This window comes from Macaca mulatta, chromosome 13 (assembly GCF_049350105.2).
Source record: "Macaca mulatta isolate MMU2019108-1 chromosome 13, T2T-MMU8v2.0, whole genome shotgun sequence".
Lineage (NCBI taxonomy): Eukaryota > Metazoa > Chordata > Mammalia > Primates > Cercopithecidae > Macaca > Macaca mulatta.
In genome coordinates this window covers 78,118,130-78,139,320 of record NC_133418.1, presented here as the reverse complement: position 1 = coordinate 78,139,320, position 21,191 = coordinate 78,118,130, and the positions used below count along the sequence as shown (strand labels likewise).

Genomic DNA, 21,191 nt, shown 5'->3' with positions numbered 1-21,191 from the left:
GTGGCAGCTGGGGGCGGGGATGGGAATATTTGAATTGCAGGAGGTGCCCGGTTTCCCGTGGATCTTGGAACTTGTTAACTGGGTGGCTCCATGCTGAAGGGCGCTACGGAGACTCATTCACATTTTCCTAACCGGCACTCACGCCCTCCATTCAGCACTTTCCTCTCCTTCTCCCTAAGACTTGAAACCAGGGACAAAGCTTTCCCCCAACTGCTACTTCAGGTTGACCTTCCACCCACAAGCCCACCGCTGGCCCTTCTCCGACCACGTGACATCCCCCCAACTCCCGAGACTCAACGCCGTCGACCCCTCCCTTCGGGCCGCAGCCCGCTTTACCCCGCCTCTCATGTCCACGTGACCGCCTCTCTCCCACCTGACTGGCTCCTCCTTTTCCCCGGCCGGACACGGCCGCCGTCGCAGCTGCCCGACTCCAAAATGGCAGCCGCGCACAGCGCGCACCCAAGCGGCCGGACCTCCCTGACTCCAGGGCCGCCCCACTCTCGCGCCCTGCCTCCCTCCTTCGGCCTTCACCTACCCGCCTCCGGATTGGCCGCTAGGAATCCCGCCCCTCTAAAGCCCCGCCTGCTATTGGTCACGGTAGGCTGCCCTTCAGAGAGGCGGGCCCCTCCCCGCCCCCCGCCCCCCGCCCCGGGAGGTATTTTCCATTCTGGTGGGGGTTGGGGGGAGGGGGGAGGGGAAACGGGTGAAGAGGGGGAGGCGGCAGGGAAGGGGGTGGGGGCCTGGCGGGGGCATCCGGCGGAGCTGGGGTCCCCGGGCTCCGTCCGGAGGAAGCGAGGCTGCGCTCGCTGGGCAGTCGGAGGGGACAGGACGCACCAGAGGGCAGGCGGACTCGCCCTGTCGGTGACTGCGCCGTCCGGGCCCGTCCTGCCTGATCGCAGGTGCCCTGGATGAGGCCGCCCCGCGCGCCCCGAACGGTGAGTGTCCCTGCGGTCGCGCCCGGCCCGCCGCCTGGACCCCGGCCCCGCGCTGTTGTCCGCGGCCGCCTCTCGGTGCCCCAGTGCCCGCGCCTGGCTCATTCCGCCCCCGGCTGTCGCCCCCGCACCCCGGCGGAGGCAGCGCTGGCCTCGGGCTGGGATGGGCTGGCCGGGAAAAGGACGGCGAGCCCGGGCCGCGAGCCCCGTGCAGACCATGCCGCGCACAGTGGGAGCTTGCGCTTAGTAGGCTCTCGATGCATTTCTGTGGAATTGTTTTCCTGGTTGGAGGAACGTGGGGTACCTAAGGGGAAGGGAGTCGTCCGGGGCCAGTAGGAGGGCATTCGTGATCAGGGTCGTGGGGGGTCGCGGGGAGGCCACTGGAGACTGAAGCAGTTACGCAGGCTGAAGGGAAGGGAGCACCGACCAAGTCACCTGGGGCTCCAAGAGCCCGATCTGGGGGTCTTCAAGGTCGAGGAGAAAAGATCCTCTGGGGGATGAGGGAGGGAACCGAGGAGTATAGATGTGGGAAATGAATTGAGTGCCCCGGGAGGTTTAACTAACCTACGTGGGTAAGGGATGCGGAGGCGGGAGCTGGAAGACCCCTCTGCAACTACTTGGGCTCCTAAGAGTCTTTGATGTGGGGTTTGGGCATCCGAGTAGGAGAAGCGGAGTGACTCTGTGGAGAGGGAATTGCATTTAAAGAAGGATGCTAAAAAACACTGTAAGTACATCTTGGTTTGGTTCTGAACTTTGAAAGGCTTGAGGATTTGGAGTCACAAGGAAATTTTGACCGTTTCTTGTGGCATTCCAACTAAAGGGTGCCTGGCTGCTGGACTTTGTCAATTATCTTTTATTGAAAAATGTATGTGTATGTTTGATGATATTCTATCAGTTACAAGTTTTTCTGGAAATTCTCATAACTACACCTTGAAATTTTTGTAGCAACCTCTCTATCCATAGTGGTGGCTTACTTCTTCCCTATTTAACATTTAGAATGGATTGTGCTATTATGTACTACTGACTGTTATTCTAGAGGACTAATAAGTAATTCACATTCTTTTCCTTACTTTCGTTTCTCTACAAGATCATGCAAAATTGAACTACGGATTCTATAGAAGTTTTAAAATATTTTAACTTGTGTTGACTGGGAAGGAGGTGGTAAGCTAGCAACTCTATTAAGCAATACTAAAATCAGGTTGAGTTTCCTAACAATTGGTAATCTTAATGTCAGTTGTTGAGTTTAATTTTAATAATTTTTCATTTATATAGCACTCTTGAGAGTGGGTTGGGAACATAGAAAATGCACACCGGGTTTAGGCAGTGGTGGTCCCCAGAATGCACCTCTGTTGCAGTCCGTGGCGGTTCTTCATTTCACTGAGAAGAGATCTTTAATCTTACGAATATTTTCTTAATTTTATATATGTTAGTAATGTTTTACATTTGTAGAGTACGGTTTACAAAATGAAAGCTGATTAGTTCTTGAACATCTTCTGGAAAAATTTGTAGATCATATTTTGGCCCTTTTATCCATCAGAGAAAACATTTCTGCAGAAAGGTGTTAACATTTTGAGTTGGCACCTTCTAAGTTCTTGAATAACTAGTGGATAATTATATATATTTTCTCCCTATTGTCCTTGAATTTTACTATTCGTCCTCAGGGAGAATGTACTGGCATGCAAAACAGTAGCCTAAAATATTGAAACCTAACACCTTTTAACATTATAATAGCTTCTACATTATTCACCTTGATAATCATCTATGGCAAACCAGTGGTCAGGAAAGCTTTCCCCTATCACCTTTGTTTAGTTAGACTGGACTGTTTTCTCCTTTTGTGGAACTAAGGAAAAATAACACTTACTGGCTGTGAAGTTGTAGTAATAACTAAACAGAATGAGAATGGGAGGCTTGGAAAGAAGATGTATGTGTATGAGTCACATTTCTTCTAGAGCTGGAAGGGTAGACCATGGAGATGATGTTTTGCAGATTAGGAAACCAAGGCCCAGAGCAGTTGAAGGGATTAAATTGCTATTTAGTGGTGGGGCCAGGATTGGTGGGCAGGTCTATGGACTCCAGTACAGAGATTTTTCTACTGAACACTTTCACATTGTTTATTTCTAAAGCATTCTCGTGCCAACTATTAATGGTTTTTGGATTATTTGTAATATTGTTCCCTTCTAAGGATGAAGAAGTTTGAGTTGACTACTTTTATCCGTGACATTATGTAAAACTGGATGAGCTTTTATTTAAAAGTTTAAAACAATACGCTGCATTGTTAGTGTTAGTGCTGATAGTTCCCTGTCATTGGAAAGAGACAAACTGTCATTTAGATGAAAATATTCAATGAATGTCTTAGAGTAGTTCAGCATTCTGTAATTTTTATGCTAAAAATTAATTGCTTAAAAGATTTTCAAAATTCAAAAGGCTTTTATATTTTGAAAGTAAATTGTATGAAAATTATTATTTTCAATTAGTGTGGGGTTTTGTTAAAATGAGTTTAGTACCTTTAAAAAGAGAGTAGAATTACATGGTCATTATGAATACATCATTCCTATCATAGTTGTAATAGAGAAAGACAGGGTTTGTATCCCAGCCCCTTCACATATCTCAGGCAAGTGATTTAACCACTGTGTACCTGAGTTTACTCATTTGTAAGGGAGGGTGTTAAAAGTACCTACCTCACAGCATAGTGGTGAGGTTTAACCGTGCCTACCTACTACAGAGAAAGGGTACAGCAAATATTAGACATTATTCTCTGTGGTTCGTTAAGTGTAATTAGGTAGTTGTGTGCCCATTTATTTCCTTGCTGTACGCGCACTTACAAGTTACAAAAATTCCTGGAAAAATGCACGATCAAATCATAGTCTTCGGTAGGGGGGTGCTTGGTGCAAATGATGCTCTGATGTTTGGTATTGCTCTCCTTCTCTGCTTACCTTGGACCTTTAATTAGGTCTGCATATCAGATTAGAGTGAATGTGTTTCTGAATGTCGTTGGGAGATCCTTGTTGCAGTTTCATTATTCTAGAACAAAAATATTAATAATTGAATTGCAGGTATTCTAGTGAAAATACAGTACTAGAGTACTAGAGACCTGCTGGGTATGCTTAGGTGAGGAAGTCAGGAATTATAAGTCAGGAATTATTAATTATTGATCGCAGCTCTTCTCTGCCAGTGGAACCATGGGAAAATCATTGAACCCTGTTTTCTATTAAGCGAATATTTTGATGACTTCATTCATTAAGCTGAGATTTTAGTGATAAAATTTGTGTGACTCCAATTTTATAACATACGGTTCTTTTTAATTTGCTGTAACCCAGGTCCAACTAGTGTCATGACCATGTGTTTTAGCAAATGTTTTTGACGGTGATAGTTTGAGTCATAAGTTATCTCAGAATCTTTGTTAATGGTGTATCACCTAAAGAATGGTGAATTTCTCTTGGTGTTCAATGGTTCTGCCTTCTCAGGTTTTTCTGTTGCTTTTGTAACAGCCCTTCTTCCATCTGTAGTCCTTTTAACTTTGATTCTCATGCATCTTTGTGGTCTTTCCTTACAGCGTCTTTGCCTTCTGTCACAATATGTAACTTCTTATCTGTTTTGCAAGAGCTCTTTTTTAATGACTATGTTTTAACATTAATTTTCATTATTTTTTAAATGTATCTCACATAATGTCTTTTAATTGCTCTTATTTTTAGAGTTTCATTGAAGTGAGTCTATTTCACAGGTGAAGGATTAAAATTAGAAACAAGCTATAGCTCAAAAGCATTGTTACTGTACTAGTAATAGTCTTGCTACTGTTTTAGATCTCAGGCAGGCATGCTGTTGGTGGTACTTCAGTTGATAAATACCTGGGCCAACTCTTTAGTCCAAAGCGATGCTAGCAGGGCTAAGAAAGTCACATGTAGCCATCACAAGTTTCCACAGTTACTTATTTTTTTTCACTGATACAGAATTTTAGTGTGTGAAGGGTGACCAATTTCTAATAATCTTTTGGTTAACGCTTATAATAAGGATTATGAAGTTACCACAATTTATTGGACATTTATTGCATTCATGACATACTTTTAGGAATTTCATAGGTACTTTCTTCAAGTCTATTACATAATCTAATCATGTGAATAAATTAGTTAAATATGGTTTTAGAAGGCATGTCATGTTAAAATATAACCAACCATTGCTCATTTTTTCATTAGGTTGGAGTTTTCTTTATACATTTAAAGATAATTATGCCATTGTGAATGGGCTGTTATTCATATTTAAAATTCATGGGTATGTGAACTGAGTAGGTGTAGACTGTACAAATTACTTTCTTAGCTTCAGTGCAGTTGTTAGAGAGTGAAAGAGGGAAAATATGAATTATTTGCCTTGTCCATCTTAACAAATTCTTCATCTGAGTTAGCCAGCTATCCTACTTTCAAGGGGAGGGGAGGGGGAGGGCTTTTGAATCTGGTTAGAGCAGAAGTAATCTTGAAAGGGTAATTAGGCTGGATTGTTGACTCATGTTAATATTGGATAAATTTGCATCTTAGTGACCTGAGAATTAGTTTTCTGCCTTTATATGTACGTGAAAAATTGTAGGGAATGATTTCAGAGAGACCATACTGTATTATGAAATATAATATAGCAAGAATATATTTTCACAGGTTCATATGCTGCTTAACACCAAAATTAAATTTAACTTACTTTGATGAACTTTCATACAGTAATCTTTTTATCAAAGCTGATAAGAGGAAGCAGTAATGAAGATAATTTTTTTAAAATTGTATTTGAAATGGGCTTGTGTGCTCTGGGATTGTCTTTAAATTGACTTCCTTATTTTATTTGAAGATGACTATAAACAGGAACAATGTCCAGTCTTCCTATTCTGAGCAGTATCCTTGAGTTAGAAGTATTTCAAGCAATTTAAAAGGATGGAAGCTTATTTAAATAATAGATATAGGGAAAATGGAATGATGAGAACTAGAATGGTGGAATGGAAATGATATGGGAACTGCAGGTTAGACCTGTGTATATGGTAGGTAGTTGGAGGAAGGGGAGTTAGGATCTAAGAATTGGAGGTTGGATAGAGAAAAGTGTTGAGGTGAACTGGATTTTGTAGGAATTTAACCGTAGTGTAAATCCTGAATCCCACAGGTTGGCACGCCTTTGTATCAGGATGTAATATTATTATGTACTGTATACAGTTTGCTTTTCGGCTGTGGTTCCTGGCTCAACACAGCTCCTGTAAGCCTCGTTATTTCCTAAGCACTAGAGCAATAAGAATATCTTTTGTTAAAGCAGTTGGCCTCTTATCCTTGGTTCCTGAAGCAGCTCTGAAACCGCTTCTGAGCAATAAAGGTGAAAGATAGTCTTTTGTTATTTACAACAAGCCCTTTCAAACACTCCTGAGCATATGTTAATGAGGCTATTTTTGGAAAGTCCCTAGGTAAACACTGGTTGGAGGTGTTGATCCTCCAGGGAAATCAGCCTTGAGCTCTGAGGGTTGGCACTTTCCACTCCACCTCCCAACCACTGGGGAGAAGAGAGGGCCAGACCTGTGGGGGCTTCCAGGAAGATGGACAAGAACCCATCCATGTGCTGGGAGGATGGCCCACTCCAACCCCATGGGGACAGAAGCTCCTGCACTCCAGACCTTGCCGTATTTATCACTACTTCTGGCTGTTTATTTGTATCCTTAAAATACCCTTTGTAATAACCAGCAAAAGTGTTGTAAAACACTATTACTTACTTTACAGTGTTTCCCTGAGTTCTGTGAACTGCTTTAGCAAATTAATCAAACTCAAGGAGAGGGTTGTAGGAAACCCAGTTTATAGCCGGTTGGTCAGAAAAGCACAGGTAAAATAATGGAGCTTGAGATTGGCATCAGAAGTGGAGCTCAGTCTTTTGGGACTGAGTCCTCAACCTGTGCAATCTCACGCTCTCTCTAGGTGTAGCTGGTGTCAGAATGGGTTTGAATTAGAGGACACCCAGTTGGTAGTCACTTTAGAATTGATTGCTTGCTTTTTGGTAGAGAGAAATCCCTACATATATGTTTTGAGGTCACAAAAGTCTTCTGTGTTGATTGTTGAAGGACAGTGTGAAGAAACTGAGTTTGTTTTTTCCTGCAGATTACCAGATAGGAAAGCATCTGAAATGTACTTAAAGCTAAAGGATAAACCCACTGAATGTTAAATATAATCTTTTAAGGAGAAGCTCAAGCACTTTCTTACAGTTAAAATATGCGTATGGCCAAAGGGGAGCTCATTTATCTAATTATTTAGTTTTTGACATTGGCTATTTACATGAGAACAGCAGTCCAACCCCATTATCCTTCAGGTGATCAGTACTAGGATCAGTTTTATTTCACATTTTTATAAATGATTTAAAAGACGGACTGGCAGTGACAGTTGCCAGATTTGCAGCTGACTCCATGTGCGTTCCAGGTAGTTAAAAGCCAAGCCAGCAAGGAGAAGCTACAGGGATATTCTCTGATGAGTTTTCATGTGGCACAGAACAAGATAATGCACTTAGGGGAAGATATTCCAAATTATATTTATAGGACCTGAATTGTGACCCAGGAAGGGGATCCAGAAGTTATCTAGATGACTTCCTTGAAGGTATTTATTGTGGTTGTTGCTGGGCCAGAAAGTCCAAGGATATGTTAAACATGTTGGGCATGGTTCTGAAAATAAAAATGATGTTATATAAAAATAATAAAGGGGTTATCGTATTTTGACTGTTTATTATGTTCCAGGCTAAGTGATTTATTATGACCGTTCTTTCATTTAATTCTCTTAGTTCAGAAAGGTGGGTGGCATTATCCCATTTTATAGAAGAGCAGGTTTGACACGGGAAGGTTAAGTGACTTTCACAAGTCAGCGCATGTGTGGTAGAGTTGGGACTAATGTGCTAGTCTTTTGGTTGTTAATCCTAGACATTTCCCAGGATATTAGGAGGCAGCACTTAAAACTTGTAATAATTTAATTTAGGGTTTGTGAAGTGCTCTTTTACTGTTTGCTACGGTTGGCTTTGGATGTCATTTTACCACAAGGATGGTATCTAAATACTTTGAGAGGATTTAGAGACATTCCTTAAATTCTTGATTTTTAAGGAAAGCTAGGAATGTCTTGGTGTACAGTTTTAGTCACCTCTGGTGACCCCTGACATTTCTCCCTTTGACTTTATAAAATACTGAATGGTTATATTAATAAAAGGAACATTAATTAACAAGGAAAATATTGTTTAATAGAAAAGTCACCAGAATAGGAGTCCAGAGACCTGGATTGTTCTAGTGGTATAAAGTAGTGATGTGAAAAACATTAGGATGGCATGGAAATAAGCATAACATTCTTTTTGCACTGGAGGTAGAGGAAAGCTTGAACTGTGTCTTGAGAGATCAGCCAGTCTGAAGAGGGGTTGTGGAGTTGCAGGCAGAGGGAATAGCAGTATATTAGATGAGTCACTGAACTTGTTTGAACTGCAGTTTCCTCAAAACTGAGATAAAATATAAGAAAGTACCAAGGGCAGCCTTTGATTTTGGAATCTCAAAAAGTAAGATTGTAAGGATCAAGTGAGTAAGTGTATGTAAAAATGCTTTACAGATTTTAAATGCTGTACAAATGAGGATAGAGGAATACTGATGTTCCTTTTGCAGAGTGGACAAAGAGGATGCAGTGAAAATTTAGGTGGCAGGACTAGCACAGAAGGCAGAGGAGAAGTGGGGAAGGGAGGTGTTAAAGATGAGAGGGAAAGGACAAATGTGGAGAAAGTTGAATTATAGTTCTATTTGTGCCTGTCAGTCAAAAGGTAGGTATTACATCTATAACGGAAGAATTTTAACAACAATTTACTGTAAAGTGGAAGCTCAGGAGATAGTTGAAACTTTTTAATCACTTTTCATTTAGTCTATATTGGCCATGTTAATAAGGCTATGAAAATAAGCTAATTGAGAATTAGTGTGTTGTCTGATTGTTTCTTCACTCATTACTTCTGTATAGGTTTAGCTAATGATTGTAAATAGTATAAGAGCGCTCATAAAAATGAAATAAGCTGGACTGAAGTACTATTCATTGTAGATTATTGGACATGAAAGGACATAGAGTATTTAAGGAGGAAGATGCTATTTGATTTTTCTAAATTAGTGCAAAAGAAAATTAGGAAATCAGACTAGGACCGAGGCAGGAGGGGAACAAATTGTGAAGGGTTTTGTATGTAGCCATACTAGGAGTGTGGATTTTTATTTAGTTTTATAGATGGGAAGTGACACGAACAGTTTCGTGTTTTAGAAAATTGATCATAGCAGTAATAAAGAGAATATTCTGGAGGAGAAAAGATTGGACACATTACCAGATAATTACTGAGCAAATACAAATGCTCCTCAACTTACAGTGGGGTTAGTCCTGATAAACCCATCCTAAGTTGAAAATATCACTAGGTCAGAAATGCATTTAATATGCCTAACCTACCAAACACCATAGCTTAGCCTATCCTACCTTAAACGTGCTCAGAGCACTTACATTAGTCTACAGTTGGGCAAAATAATCTAACACAAAGCCTATTTTATAATAAAGTGTTGAATATCATATAATTTAATGAATACTGTACTGAAAATGGAAAACAGAATGGTTGTGAGTTGAACCAAATTGTAATTGAGGGACTGTCTGTAATACACATGGGCAAGGTGAGTGAATGAAGCAATTCTCTTTGGCTTGTGGTAGATGGATGACAGTCAAGGACGACATTTAAGGCTCTGCTGTAGTTCAGGATGGTCTGAATTAAGGAATTTGTAGTGGGGTTGGAAACAAGAACACTGCTGATTTCAGAGATATTTAAAAGTTTGAGTCCTCCAGATTTTGTTAATGTTAGAAGGTGATAGAAGTTGTTTATGAGTATAAGGTTCCTGCCTTGGCAATAGAATAATATATGCAAGTTTGGGAGAGAGAGAATACTGAGTTTAATTTCAGGTAAGTGATAATGCTTTTTAGGTAAGTAGTGATACTAATTCCAATGTCAGTTGGAAATACGGGTCTGGATCAGGAGCGTGGTCAGGTTTATAGATACGATTTTGAAGGCATATACTTTGTAGTTGAAAATAGATGAGTAATGCCCAGAATATCTAAATGATAATGTGTTCAGAACAAAAACTAACTGCCATTACTGGTACTTAGTTCAAGAGTGTAGACATTTCATAATATTTACCTGTTACCCATTGCCACCCCAAACTCTGCTACCTAGCCTTACAAAAAATACAGAAAAATATTTGCTGCCAGAAAGCCAGAAATATTTGTGTGTCCTTGAAACACTGTGCCAATTGGGATCTTGCTTCCTGCCTTCAGTATCCTGGCTAGCCATCCAGAACAATACAGGATTCTTAGACAAATGCACAAATGCACTTCCTTATCCCTCAACTAGAATTTCTTTTTGGAATCCCTGTTTGCTTCTTTGGGCTGTGAAGTGGTCTGAACAGATACTGAATCCTGAAGTCTTTTTTTTTTTTTTGAGACGGAGTCTTGCTCTGTCGCCAGGCAGGAATGCAGTGGCATCATCTCAGCTCACTGCAACCTCCACCTCCCGGGTTCAAGCGATTCTCCTGCCTCAGCCTCCCAAGTAGTGGGGACTACAGGCATGCACCACCACGCCCAGCTAATTTTTGTATTTTTAATAAAGACGGGGTTTCACCATGTTGGCCAGATGGTCTCAATCTCTTGACCTTCCGATCCGCCCACCTTGGCCTCCCAAAGTGCGGGCATTACAGGCTTTCACTTTTTTGTGTGTCTATTTCAGAGCATCCCCAAGCAACTAGCACCTTGCCTCTTTCCCTCTTTGCCTGTTTACCTCTCCAGCCCCTTAGAGCAACTTAAAGAGGGAAAAATAAAAACAGCTTGAGAGAAGAGGCTGTAATCTTTTCAGTTCTCCCCCAAAGGTTCTACTTTCTAAGCAAGAGATGGGGTTAATTTGTCATTAAGATGAGATGTCCAATTTCAGTAAAATAAGTCTGTTAGGAGGAAGATCTTCAAGTGCTGAAGGGAATTTGGCAAGAATCTGACTTAGGTGGTGTTTAGCACTTAGTGGAAAAGATGAGTTTTGGATTCTGTTTTAAAGGAGGTAGAAAGACAAGGCTGTGCAGAGAAAAGTAGGAATAACACTATTAAGAGATGGGGAAAACAGTATCAAGAAAGTAATAGAACATTAAGGGTGGGGCAGCAGGGGGAAGCGAAGGACCTGGTGAACAAGAGTTCTTATCTAAAATGCACATTTTGAGTTAGGATTAATGAGAAATTCGGGTGGTTAGATGGTTGAAGACTAAAATTTGGAATTGCAACTCCCTAAAGCACTAAGTAGAAAATTGAACGAGAACAGAGGATACTGTAACATAATTTAAATAGCAATTTAGGGGTAGTGACCACTGTTACAGTTTATGATGTTTGTAGCACTGATTACTTAATTTACATACTATTTTTAAATCCCTTGTATATTTTTGTTTTCTCCTTACATTCTATAACAGCAGTTCTTAAACTTTCCTGGACATGAGAATTACCTGGGGCTCTTTTTTAAAATACAGATTTCTAGTCTCCCACCCCCATGCTTGAATTCTGATTCATTAAAAGTTAAGGCAAGGGTTCAAGTGATTCTGATATATATGGTCCTCAAACCAAAGTGTAGGAGATACTGTTCTAGAGGGTGGGCAAAGAGTAAGAAGATAGAATTTCAGTTTTTGATTGTTGTTTTCCTTTAATTGTGTATTTTTTTTTTAATTGTTTTAGATAGAGTCTTGCTCTGTTGCCCAGGCTGGAGTGCAGTGGTGCAATATCGGCTCACTGCAACCTCCACCTCCTGAGTTCAAGCAATTCTTCTGCCTCAGCCTCCTGAGTAGCTGGGATTACAGGTGTGTGCCACCACTCCCAGCTAATTTTTATATTTTTAGTAGAGATGGGGTTTCCCCGTGTTGCTCAGACTGGTCTTGACCTGCTGACCTTGTGATCCACCCGCCTCAGCCTCCCAAAGTGCTGTGATTACAGGTGTGAGCCACCGTACCTGGCCTCCTTTAATTTTTTTAAAAAGTGGAAGTATAATTTACATATAGTGAAATACACAGATATTAAGTGTATGTACAGTTCCATACACTAAGTATCTTTAATAACCTTAACATCTACTTGTGAAAAAAAAAAAACTCTAAGCAAACTAAATATAGAAGAGAACTTCTTCAGTCTGATAAAGGGCATCTATTAAAAACCTATAGCTAACATCATGTTCAGTGGTGAAAGACTGAGTTCTTTCTACACTAAAAAAGAAAATTTAAGGATGTAAATAGGGATATATACCAGGTTCAAGATACACCTAAGTTCAACATTAGTTTGGACAATTAATACCTCTTTGTAATTTATGATTTCTGTCACCCAGAAAGAGCCCCTGTGCTCCTTTCCCATTGAGTCCTTCCTGTTTCTCCTTTTCCGTGACTGCAGTCACTGTTCTGATTTATTTCACTGAAGATTAACTTTGTTCTAGAATTCTATATAAATGGAGTCATACAGTATGTACTCTTTTGAGTCTGGCTTCTTTTTATCAGCATGTTTTTGAGGTTCATCCATGTTACATGTAATAATTGTTCCTTTTAGTTGTAGAGTAGTATTCCATTGTATGAATATTATTATTGTGGAAAAAATTGTTTCTAGTTTTCAACTGTTGTGAATAAAGCTACCATGAACATTCTTGTGTAAGTCTTTTTGTGACACATTTTCTTTTCTCTTGGGTCAATACATGAAGTGGAACTGCTGGGTTTTAAAGTAGGTCTGTGTTTAGCATTATGAGAAACTTGCAGAACAATTCAATTTCTGAGATAGTTTTACCATTTTACATTCCCACTAGCAATCCGTGACAGTTCTGTTTCTTATTATCATCAATATTTGATTTAGTCATCTTACTGGGTTATCTCATTGTGGTTTGAATTTGCATTTTCCCTGTGACTCTTGATGTCATGCAGTTTGTCATGTGCTTATAGGCTATTTTGCTTATCATCCTTAGTGATATGTCTGTTCAAGACACTAGCCAGTTACCAATTTTATGTCATTTTACTGTTAAGTGTTAGGATTTGTATACTAATTGGATACAACTTCTTTGTCACGTAAATGTATTACAGATTTTTCTCCTAGTTTGTGGCTTGACTGTTGATCGTCTTGGTGGCATCTTTCGATTAACAAAAGTTTTATATTTAGTCATCTGTTTTATCAATATTTCCTCTTATGTTAGTGTTTTCTGGGTCCTGTCTAAGAATCTTTGCCACCCCCACAGTTGTGAAGATATTATCCTGTGTTTTCTTCCAGATGCTTTATGGTAGTAATTTTTGTGTATTGAGGCTGAGTTATCGATTAAGATTAGATTTTTGCCTCCATATGGATAGCTAATTGTTCCAACACAGTATACTTTCCTTTCCCCATTAATTGCTTTGGCACCTTGTTAAAGCTCAGTTAATGGAGTAAGTGTGGATCTGTCTCTAAACTCTATTCTGTTCATCTATTTGTCTTTCTGCCATTATCACACTGTCCTGATTTACCGTAGCATTAAGTCTTGAAATAAGGTAATAGAACTTCTCCAGTTTAGTTCTTTTTCAAGATTGTTTAGACTTTTTCTTTTTTTTAGGTGGAAATTGTACCTTTCAACATACATTTTGTAATCAGCTTATCAATATCTACAAAAAAGCCTTTTGGAATTTTTATTAGGGTTGCATTTGAATGTATGAATTGGAGAGAATTACCATCTTAACATTAACATAATATAGCTCTATTTAGATCTTCTTTTTTAGTGTGGAAAGAACTCTTTTACCATTGTATATGTTAGCTATACATTTTTCATAGATGTCCTTTATCAGATTGAAGAAGTTCTTTTTGCTTAGAGGTTTTTTCCCCCCATAAGTGGATGTTTAGCTTTCTTAAAAAATGATTCTGCATCTATTGAGATGCTTATTGGTATTTCTTCTTTATTCTATTAAGATGGTGAATTACATTGATTAGTATTTGATTATTAAACCAACCTTGCATTCTTGAGATAAACTTGGTTGAGATGTATTGTTGTTTTTTGTTTTTGTTTTTGTTTTTTGTTTTGTTTCCTCTGGATTCAATGAGGGATTATTCTTGGTCTGTAGTTTGTTTGTTTTTTAAGGCCTTTATCTTGTTTTGGTATCAGAGTTATGCTGACTTTATAAAATGAATTAGGAGGCTTTTTCTCTTATCTTGTGGAAGAATTTGGGTAAAATTGATGTTCTTTCTTAAATGTTTGATGGAATTTATCAGTGAAGCCATCTGGACCTGTAGTTTTCTTTGTGGAAAGTTCTTAATTAAGGAATTTAATTTATAAAATAATGAATATAGGCCTAGCATGGTGACTCACACCTGTAATCCCAGCATTTGGGGAGGCTGAGGTGGGAAGATCACTTGAGCCCAGAAGTTTGAGACCAGATTAGGCGACATAGGCAGACCCTATCTCTACCAAAAATTTAAAAATTAGCCAGGCGTGGTGGTGCACACCTGTAGTTCCAGCTACTCAGGAGGTTGAGGCAGGAAGATCCTTTGAACCTGGGAGATGGAGGCTGCAGTGAGCTGTGATCATGCCACTGCACTCCAGGGTGGGTGACACAATGAGTCTCTGGGTCTAAAACAAATATAAGACTACCCAGATTTTCTTTTTCTTTTTTATGTCTGTTTTGGTAATTTGTGTTTTGGAGAATCTGTTGGATTTATCAGCATGAAAATAAATTATAAATTTTATGAAACAGTATTTCCTTTTTATGTCAGTAGGATCTTTTCCTTCTTTCATTCTTGAGATTGGATGCCTTTTCTCCTTTTTTCCCCTTGATTAATCTAACTTGAGAAAAGAATATCAATTTCATAAATCCTTTCCAAGAACCAACTTTTGACATTGCTTTTTCTCTGTGGTTTATCTGTTTTCCGTTTCATGATTTGAGCTCTTTAATTCCTTCCCTCCTCCTTACTTTGGGTTTAATTTGCTCTTTTTTCCCTAGTTTTAAGTGAAAGCTTAGATCATTGATTTTCAAAACTCCTTTTAAAAAACAATTATTAACATTTAAAGCTGTAAGTTTCCCTGTAAGCATTCTTTAGCTGCATCCCACAGATATTGATGATTTAATTATTATTCCATTCAAAATATTTTTAAATTCCTCTTGTAATTTATTTGACCCATGGGTTGTTTGAAAAAATGTTTCCAAATAATTTTCAAATATTTGGTATTTTTCAGGTATCCTTTTGTTACTGTGTTTTCATTTAATGCCATGGTGATCAGAGAACATACATACTCTTAATAACTTCAACCAATATAAACTTTTTGATTGTTTTATGGCCCAACATATGGTTTGTCTTGGTGAATGTTCAATGGGTACTTGAAAAGAATATTTATTTTCCTGTTACTAGGTGGGGTGTTCTATAAATGCCAGTTAGGTTAGTCTGATTTTCTTATATCTTACATCTTTATTGATTTTCTGTCTATGGTTCTGTCAACTATTGTGAGAGGAGGGTTGAAGTTTCCAACTGCAGTTTTGGATTTGTCTGTTTCTTCTTTCAGTTAGTTCTATTAGGTTTTGTTTCCTATTTCAGGCATAGCTTACAGCACTGTTGAGTGCATGCACATTTAAGATTAAGTCTTATTGATGAATTGACCCCTCTGTCATCATGAAATGGTCCTCTTTATCCCAGGTAGTTTCCGTCGTTCTGAAGTCTCCGTCTGATACAAACTTTTCTTTTGATTAGTATTTACATGATATATCTTTTTCATCGTTTTACTTTTAACCTATTTATATCATTATATTTAGAGTGGATTTCTTGTAGGGAGTATGTAGTTGGGTCTCACTTTTTTTATCTAGTCTGATAATCTCTCCTTTAATTGATGTGTTTAGACCAGGGTTGGCAAACTATGGCTGGCAGGTTAAATCTGGCCTGCCACCTGTTTATGTAAATAAAATTTTATTGGAACATAGCCACGCCCCCATGCCAACCAATGGCTTAGACCATTTGCACTTAATGTAATTTTGATACAGTTGAATGAAAATGTGCCATCTTACTATTTGTTTTCTGTTGGTCCGTGTTGTTTCTTTTTTCCTTGATTTTCTACCTGTTTTTGGATGGATTATTTTTTATGATTGTATTTTATCTTTCCTGTTGGTTTGTAACTTATATCTCTTTAAATTTTTTTATTGGCAGCCTTAATTAGTTAATCATGATTTGCCTTCAACTAATATTTTACCACTTAGTGTGTAGTTCAAGAATCGTCATAGTTACTTCCAGTTCTTCTTTTCCATATTTTGTGCTTTGTTGACATGCATTTTGAGTTTAAGTGTTCTTTTTGCTTTGTCAGGCAGTCACCTTTTCAAGCAATTAAAAGTGACAAAAATACCGTAATCCCAGCACTCTGGGAGGCTGAGGTGGGCGGATTGCTTGAACCCAGGAGTTTAAGACCAGCCTGAGCAACACAGTATCTACAAAAAATAACAAAAATTAGCTGGACATGGTGGCTCATACCTGTAATTCCAGCTACTCTGGAAGCTTAGGTGGGAGGATTGCTTGAGCTCTGGGCTGTTGAGGCTGCAGTGAGCCTAGATCATGCCACTGTGCTTTGAGCCTGGGTGACAGAGAATGAGACCTGTCAAGAAGAAAAAAATATGTCTTTTTTTTTTTTTTTTTTTTTTTTTGAGACGGAGTCTTGCTCTGTCGCCCAGGCTGGAGTGCAGTGGCCGGATCTCAGCTCACTGCAAGCTCTGCCTCCCGGGTTCACGCCATTCTCCTGCCTCAGCCTCCCGAGTAGCTGGGACTACAGGCGCCCGCCACCGCGCCCGGCTAGTTTTTTGTATTTTTTTTTTTAGTAGAGACGGGGTTTCACCGTTTTAGCCAGGATGGTCTCGATCTCCTGACCTCATGATCCGCCCGTCTCGGCCTCCCAAAGTGCTGGAATTACAGGCTTGAGCCACCGTGCCCGGCCAAATATGTCTTTAATATTTACTTCATTTAATCATTTTTTTTTAGATCTTTATATCTTTGTATCCATCCAAGTTTGTATCTAGTATATTCCCTTTGCTTAAAAAAACTTGCTGTTACATTTCCTGTAGTACAACATTCCTCTCGTTTTGTTTTCAGTTTTGAAAGTTGTTGGTGTGGATATAGAATTCTAGGTTTTTAGGATCCCCCACTACCATCTTAAAGATGTTCCACTGTCTTCTTGTTTGCATAGTTTCTGACAAGAAGTTTGTTGTAATTCTTGTATTTGTTTCTCTGTTTATAATATTTTTTTTCCTTTGGCTGCTTTTAAGATTTTGTATCACTGATTGACAGCAACTTTATTATGTTGTACCTTGGTGTGGCTTTTTGGAAGTTTATTGAGCTTCAGGGATCTGTGGATGTATTGTATTCATCAAATTTGTAAAATTTTTAGCCATCTATATTGAAATTTTTTTCTTCTCAGGAGTCTTTCTCTTACAGATTCTAATCCCACATATGTTCAACCACTTAATATTAACTTGCAGGTTCCCTGAGGCCCTGTCCATTTTTTCTTCCAATCTGTGTCTTTTTCCTTTAGTTTGGAATTTTTCTGTTGCCCTGTGTTCAAGGTAACTGATTTTTTTGTTAAGAGTTTCTTTGTCTGATTTGATGTTATGCCTGTCCAGTTAGTTTTTCATATCAGATATCCCCTTTTTTTTTTTTTTTTTTTAGTTCTAGAAGTCCCATGTGGTTCCTCTTACATATATATGGTTTCCACTTCTCTATGAGGTATTTCCTTTTTTCTTCATTGTGTTGATGTTTTTCTTTATGTCTTTAAATTCTTTTCTAATAGCTGTTATAAGGTCTTTTATTCAAATGTCCTTTACCTACCCCAGCCATTTCTTGGTCCTTATTATAGGTTATTATTTCTTTTTCATAGGTCTGGTAATTTGTTATGGATTTCATGATGTTGAATGTCTTGATTTTTTTTTTTTTTTTTTTTTTTTTTTTTTTTTTTGGAGTACGGTGTTTCTTGATTGTTGAGTTTTGTCCTGGCAGGCAGTTTATTTATAGATCAACTTTTAAAAATTTTTATTTAATTAACTAATACATTTAATTAAGACAGGGTCTCACTTTTTCATCCTGGCTGGAGTGCAGTGGTGCAAACATGGCTTCCTACAGCTTTGAATTCCTGGGCTCAAGAGATCCTCCTGCCATAGCCTGCTGTGTAGCTGGAACCATAGGTGCACACTACCACACCCAGCTAATATTTTGACTTTTTTGTACAGACAGGGCCTCTCTGTGTTGCTCAGGCTAGTCTTGAACTTCTATCAAGCAGTCCTTCTGCCCCAGCCTCCCCAAATGCTGGGATTACAGGCATGGGCTACTGCGCTTGGCCAATTTTATGGATCAACTTGAACTTTCAAGTTTTGTTTTCAGGGTTTTTTGTTTGGGGAAGTTTTGTTTGTTTTTGGACAGATGTGGAATAGCTTTTAGTTTAGTGCCCGTTTGGGCCCACCACTGATGTGTGCACTTTTTTGTGTCTCCTTTAATTTCCCCATGTATTCATCAAGGTTTATTCATCCCAGCTGGTTATTGATCCTGGCCCTGTGTGAACTCTAAATTGTTGGAGAGTGTCCCAGTATTTGTTATTTTCTTGCACGTTTTTCTTTGTGTAGCCTCATGGAGTTACACACCACATGTATGCAGATTGGTGTTTGGCCAGAAACTCAAGAAGACCCCTTTTGCATATTTTTGGAGCACTTTCTCTGTGTAACTTCTTCCTTTGTGGTTTGATGCTCTGCAAATTCTAGCTGCCTCAGACTCTACAAATTCTGAGCTCTGTCACCTCAACTTAGTGAGACTACTGACTCTATTTGGCTTCCTCTCCCTGTGTTTTGGTTCTAGGCAGAAAACTGGAGCAATCATAGGGCTCCCCTTACTTGTTTTCCTTCTTTAGGGGATCATGTTTTCGTATTTCTTCTTATCTTGTGTGAAAACTATTGTTTTAGTTTTAGTTGTTTACAGAAGATCTAGCCCAATACAGTTTCCATCATAATTGAAAGTGGAAATATAGGAGTTTACTTCTTCTTTTTAAAAACTTTACAGTTTTTGGTATATTATACTTTTTAGGCTATGGCCTTATTTTTAAAAATCATATCAGCTCATATTTTAATTTTCAAGTGATACAGAGAGTTACAGAAGAAATTTTTTTAAAAAGGAGGAAAAACTCTATCTCCAAACCCAAAGTTTACCAGTTATCTGTACATCATTTTGGGCATCTTTTATTGCACATCTACTCATAAAAGGATAATTATTTTATTTTTAAAATGCCATTCATACTATTTCTGATATAAAGCATTTAAGTTTAACAGAGCTAAATTTGTTAAATAAAAGCAATACGGGAAAAACTGCTCAACCACAGATAAATATTTACTACCAGAGATAATACTTTCTAAAAGATTTTTCTCTAGGCTTAAGGAATAAGATTACAGAAAAAGCCAAAGAGCTTAGAGTTATGATACTAATAATTGTGTGCTCCAATAGGTCTGTCACACAGAAAAGAATAAAGTATTGGCAAATGTCTGTTGCTGGTAGGAACATGCAGTAATACAGCTTTCTAAATGGCAGTTTGGCAATATTCAGAATCCTTAAAATGTTCATACCCTTTGCCCAAGTTTAATTTTTAGGAATTTATTATAAGGAAATAAGAGATGCACACAATAATGTATGTTACTTATTCATTACAGTGGTATTTATAATGTTAAAAAAATTAGAAGCCTCAAATGATTAGGTTATGCTCTAGTTGTGTAACCAAATACCATAAAACTATTACAAATCATGTTCTTTAAAATTTTTTAGTGTACTGTACTGATTGTAATAAAAATAACTGACAGGAGATGAAAAATTAAGAGCTTTTGGATTTTGATGGTTATAAGAAGCTGTTCACAATATAGTGAATGATAAAAGCAGGGTGATATATGTCCAATCCTTTTTTCCGTTTTTGCAGATACTTTAGCTTGAGCTTTATTGAGCTTTATAATTAGATTTAATGAAAGGAACACTTATTCTTACACTGTACATGTAATATGTATCCTGAACTTTTTCCAAACTAAGGCAGTCTCTCATGTTTCATAATTTAAAATTATGAGTTTCTATCAAACAGTTCTTTATGCAATTGAACAAATTTAATATCGCTATCTTTCCTTTTTTCTTATTTCTAGAGTTGGTTTTAAAGAAGTTTTGATCTTGCTTTCTCAGCCAATGTTCCTGCCCACTTCCTTGCAGGTGTGAATGTCCTTATGTTAAAGAAAGAATGGACGTCATAGTCTTTCGTTTTCTCAATAAAATATTATGTTTGCTGTCTGTATCCCTGGCGTCTTAAGCATATGGACCTGGTGCTGTTAAGGAACTCACTGTAGTGACTCAACTCCACATATTTTGCTATATATAGAACATGTTGGAAATCCATAGCAGAAAGTTAGTAATTAAAAGTCAAAGCATTATTGTGGTTAATGAACAAAGAAATAAGTGCGTCCTTCAGGGAAGCATCATTCATACCAGACCTCAAATAATGACCTTAACCTAAGGTCATTAATAGACTCTGGAGTCTATTCCTTGGCAGTCACAGATCTAGAAACTCAGTTTGGTCAGGGAACTGATTCCATTCTAAGTAGATTTATGGAAAACTGGTAAAGAAAGCAAAACTAATTTTAAACATTTATATTGAGAAACAGTATCAAGCCATGATAGTCTGATGGCCCACCTTTTCATTGTAGGGTTATATCTGCTGAAAGGATGTGAGTGATTGGGTTCACTGATCAGAGCATGTTGTTCTGAAGTCTTATTATTTAACCTGAGCCTCAATGTTCTCATCATTAAAATGGTGATAAAAACTTGCACCTCACAGGATCGTTGTGAGAACTAAAGATAATCGAAGTAAAATGATTAGTACAATTCCTTGCACATCCTTGCTGTTCAGATAGTTTTCCTGTGCATCTGAATTTGAGGTCTTGAACTTAAAGGTTCACTTGATCTTTTCTTGATTCCTGCAGACATTGCTGGGAACTGTACTGCTCTTGGTGTTGTAGGATACTAACATTACTTCATTTACAAGAATATTTTTGTTCTGAGTGGTAAAACTTAATCTAGTAACAAACTACGATGAGTTTTTGCACAGACTATGTCTTACCATGAGATCTGGCTATTTTACTACTTTGTGTCTATGGTAAGAATCTCTTTTAAAGAATTCAACAGTATTTGCTTTTCCAATTTGGCATTTCTAAAACAGCTTGATATTTATAAA

General features: G+C 38.4%; 1 protein-coding gene across 4 annotated transcripts in view; it reads left to right on the top strand.

Annotated features, from left to right (window-relative positions):
- The first annotated feature begins 410 nt into the window (after window positions 1–410).
- Window positions 411–21,191, top strand: part of SOCS5 (suppressor of cytokine signaling 5) — a 64,420-nt gene continuing 43,639 nt past the window's right edge. The window contains exon 1 of one of the 4 annotated variants that reach the window (XM_028831620.2): window positions 411–597. The gene's annotated coding sequence lies outside the window, so the exon portion shown is untranslated. Of the gene's footprint in view, window positions 598–664; window positions 936–992; window positions 1,657–21,191 lie in introns of those variants that run through there. The other 3 variants (XM_028831618.2, NM_001266928.1, XM_028831619.2) reach the window with 3 other exon arrangements.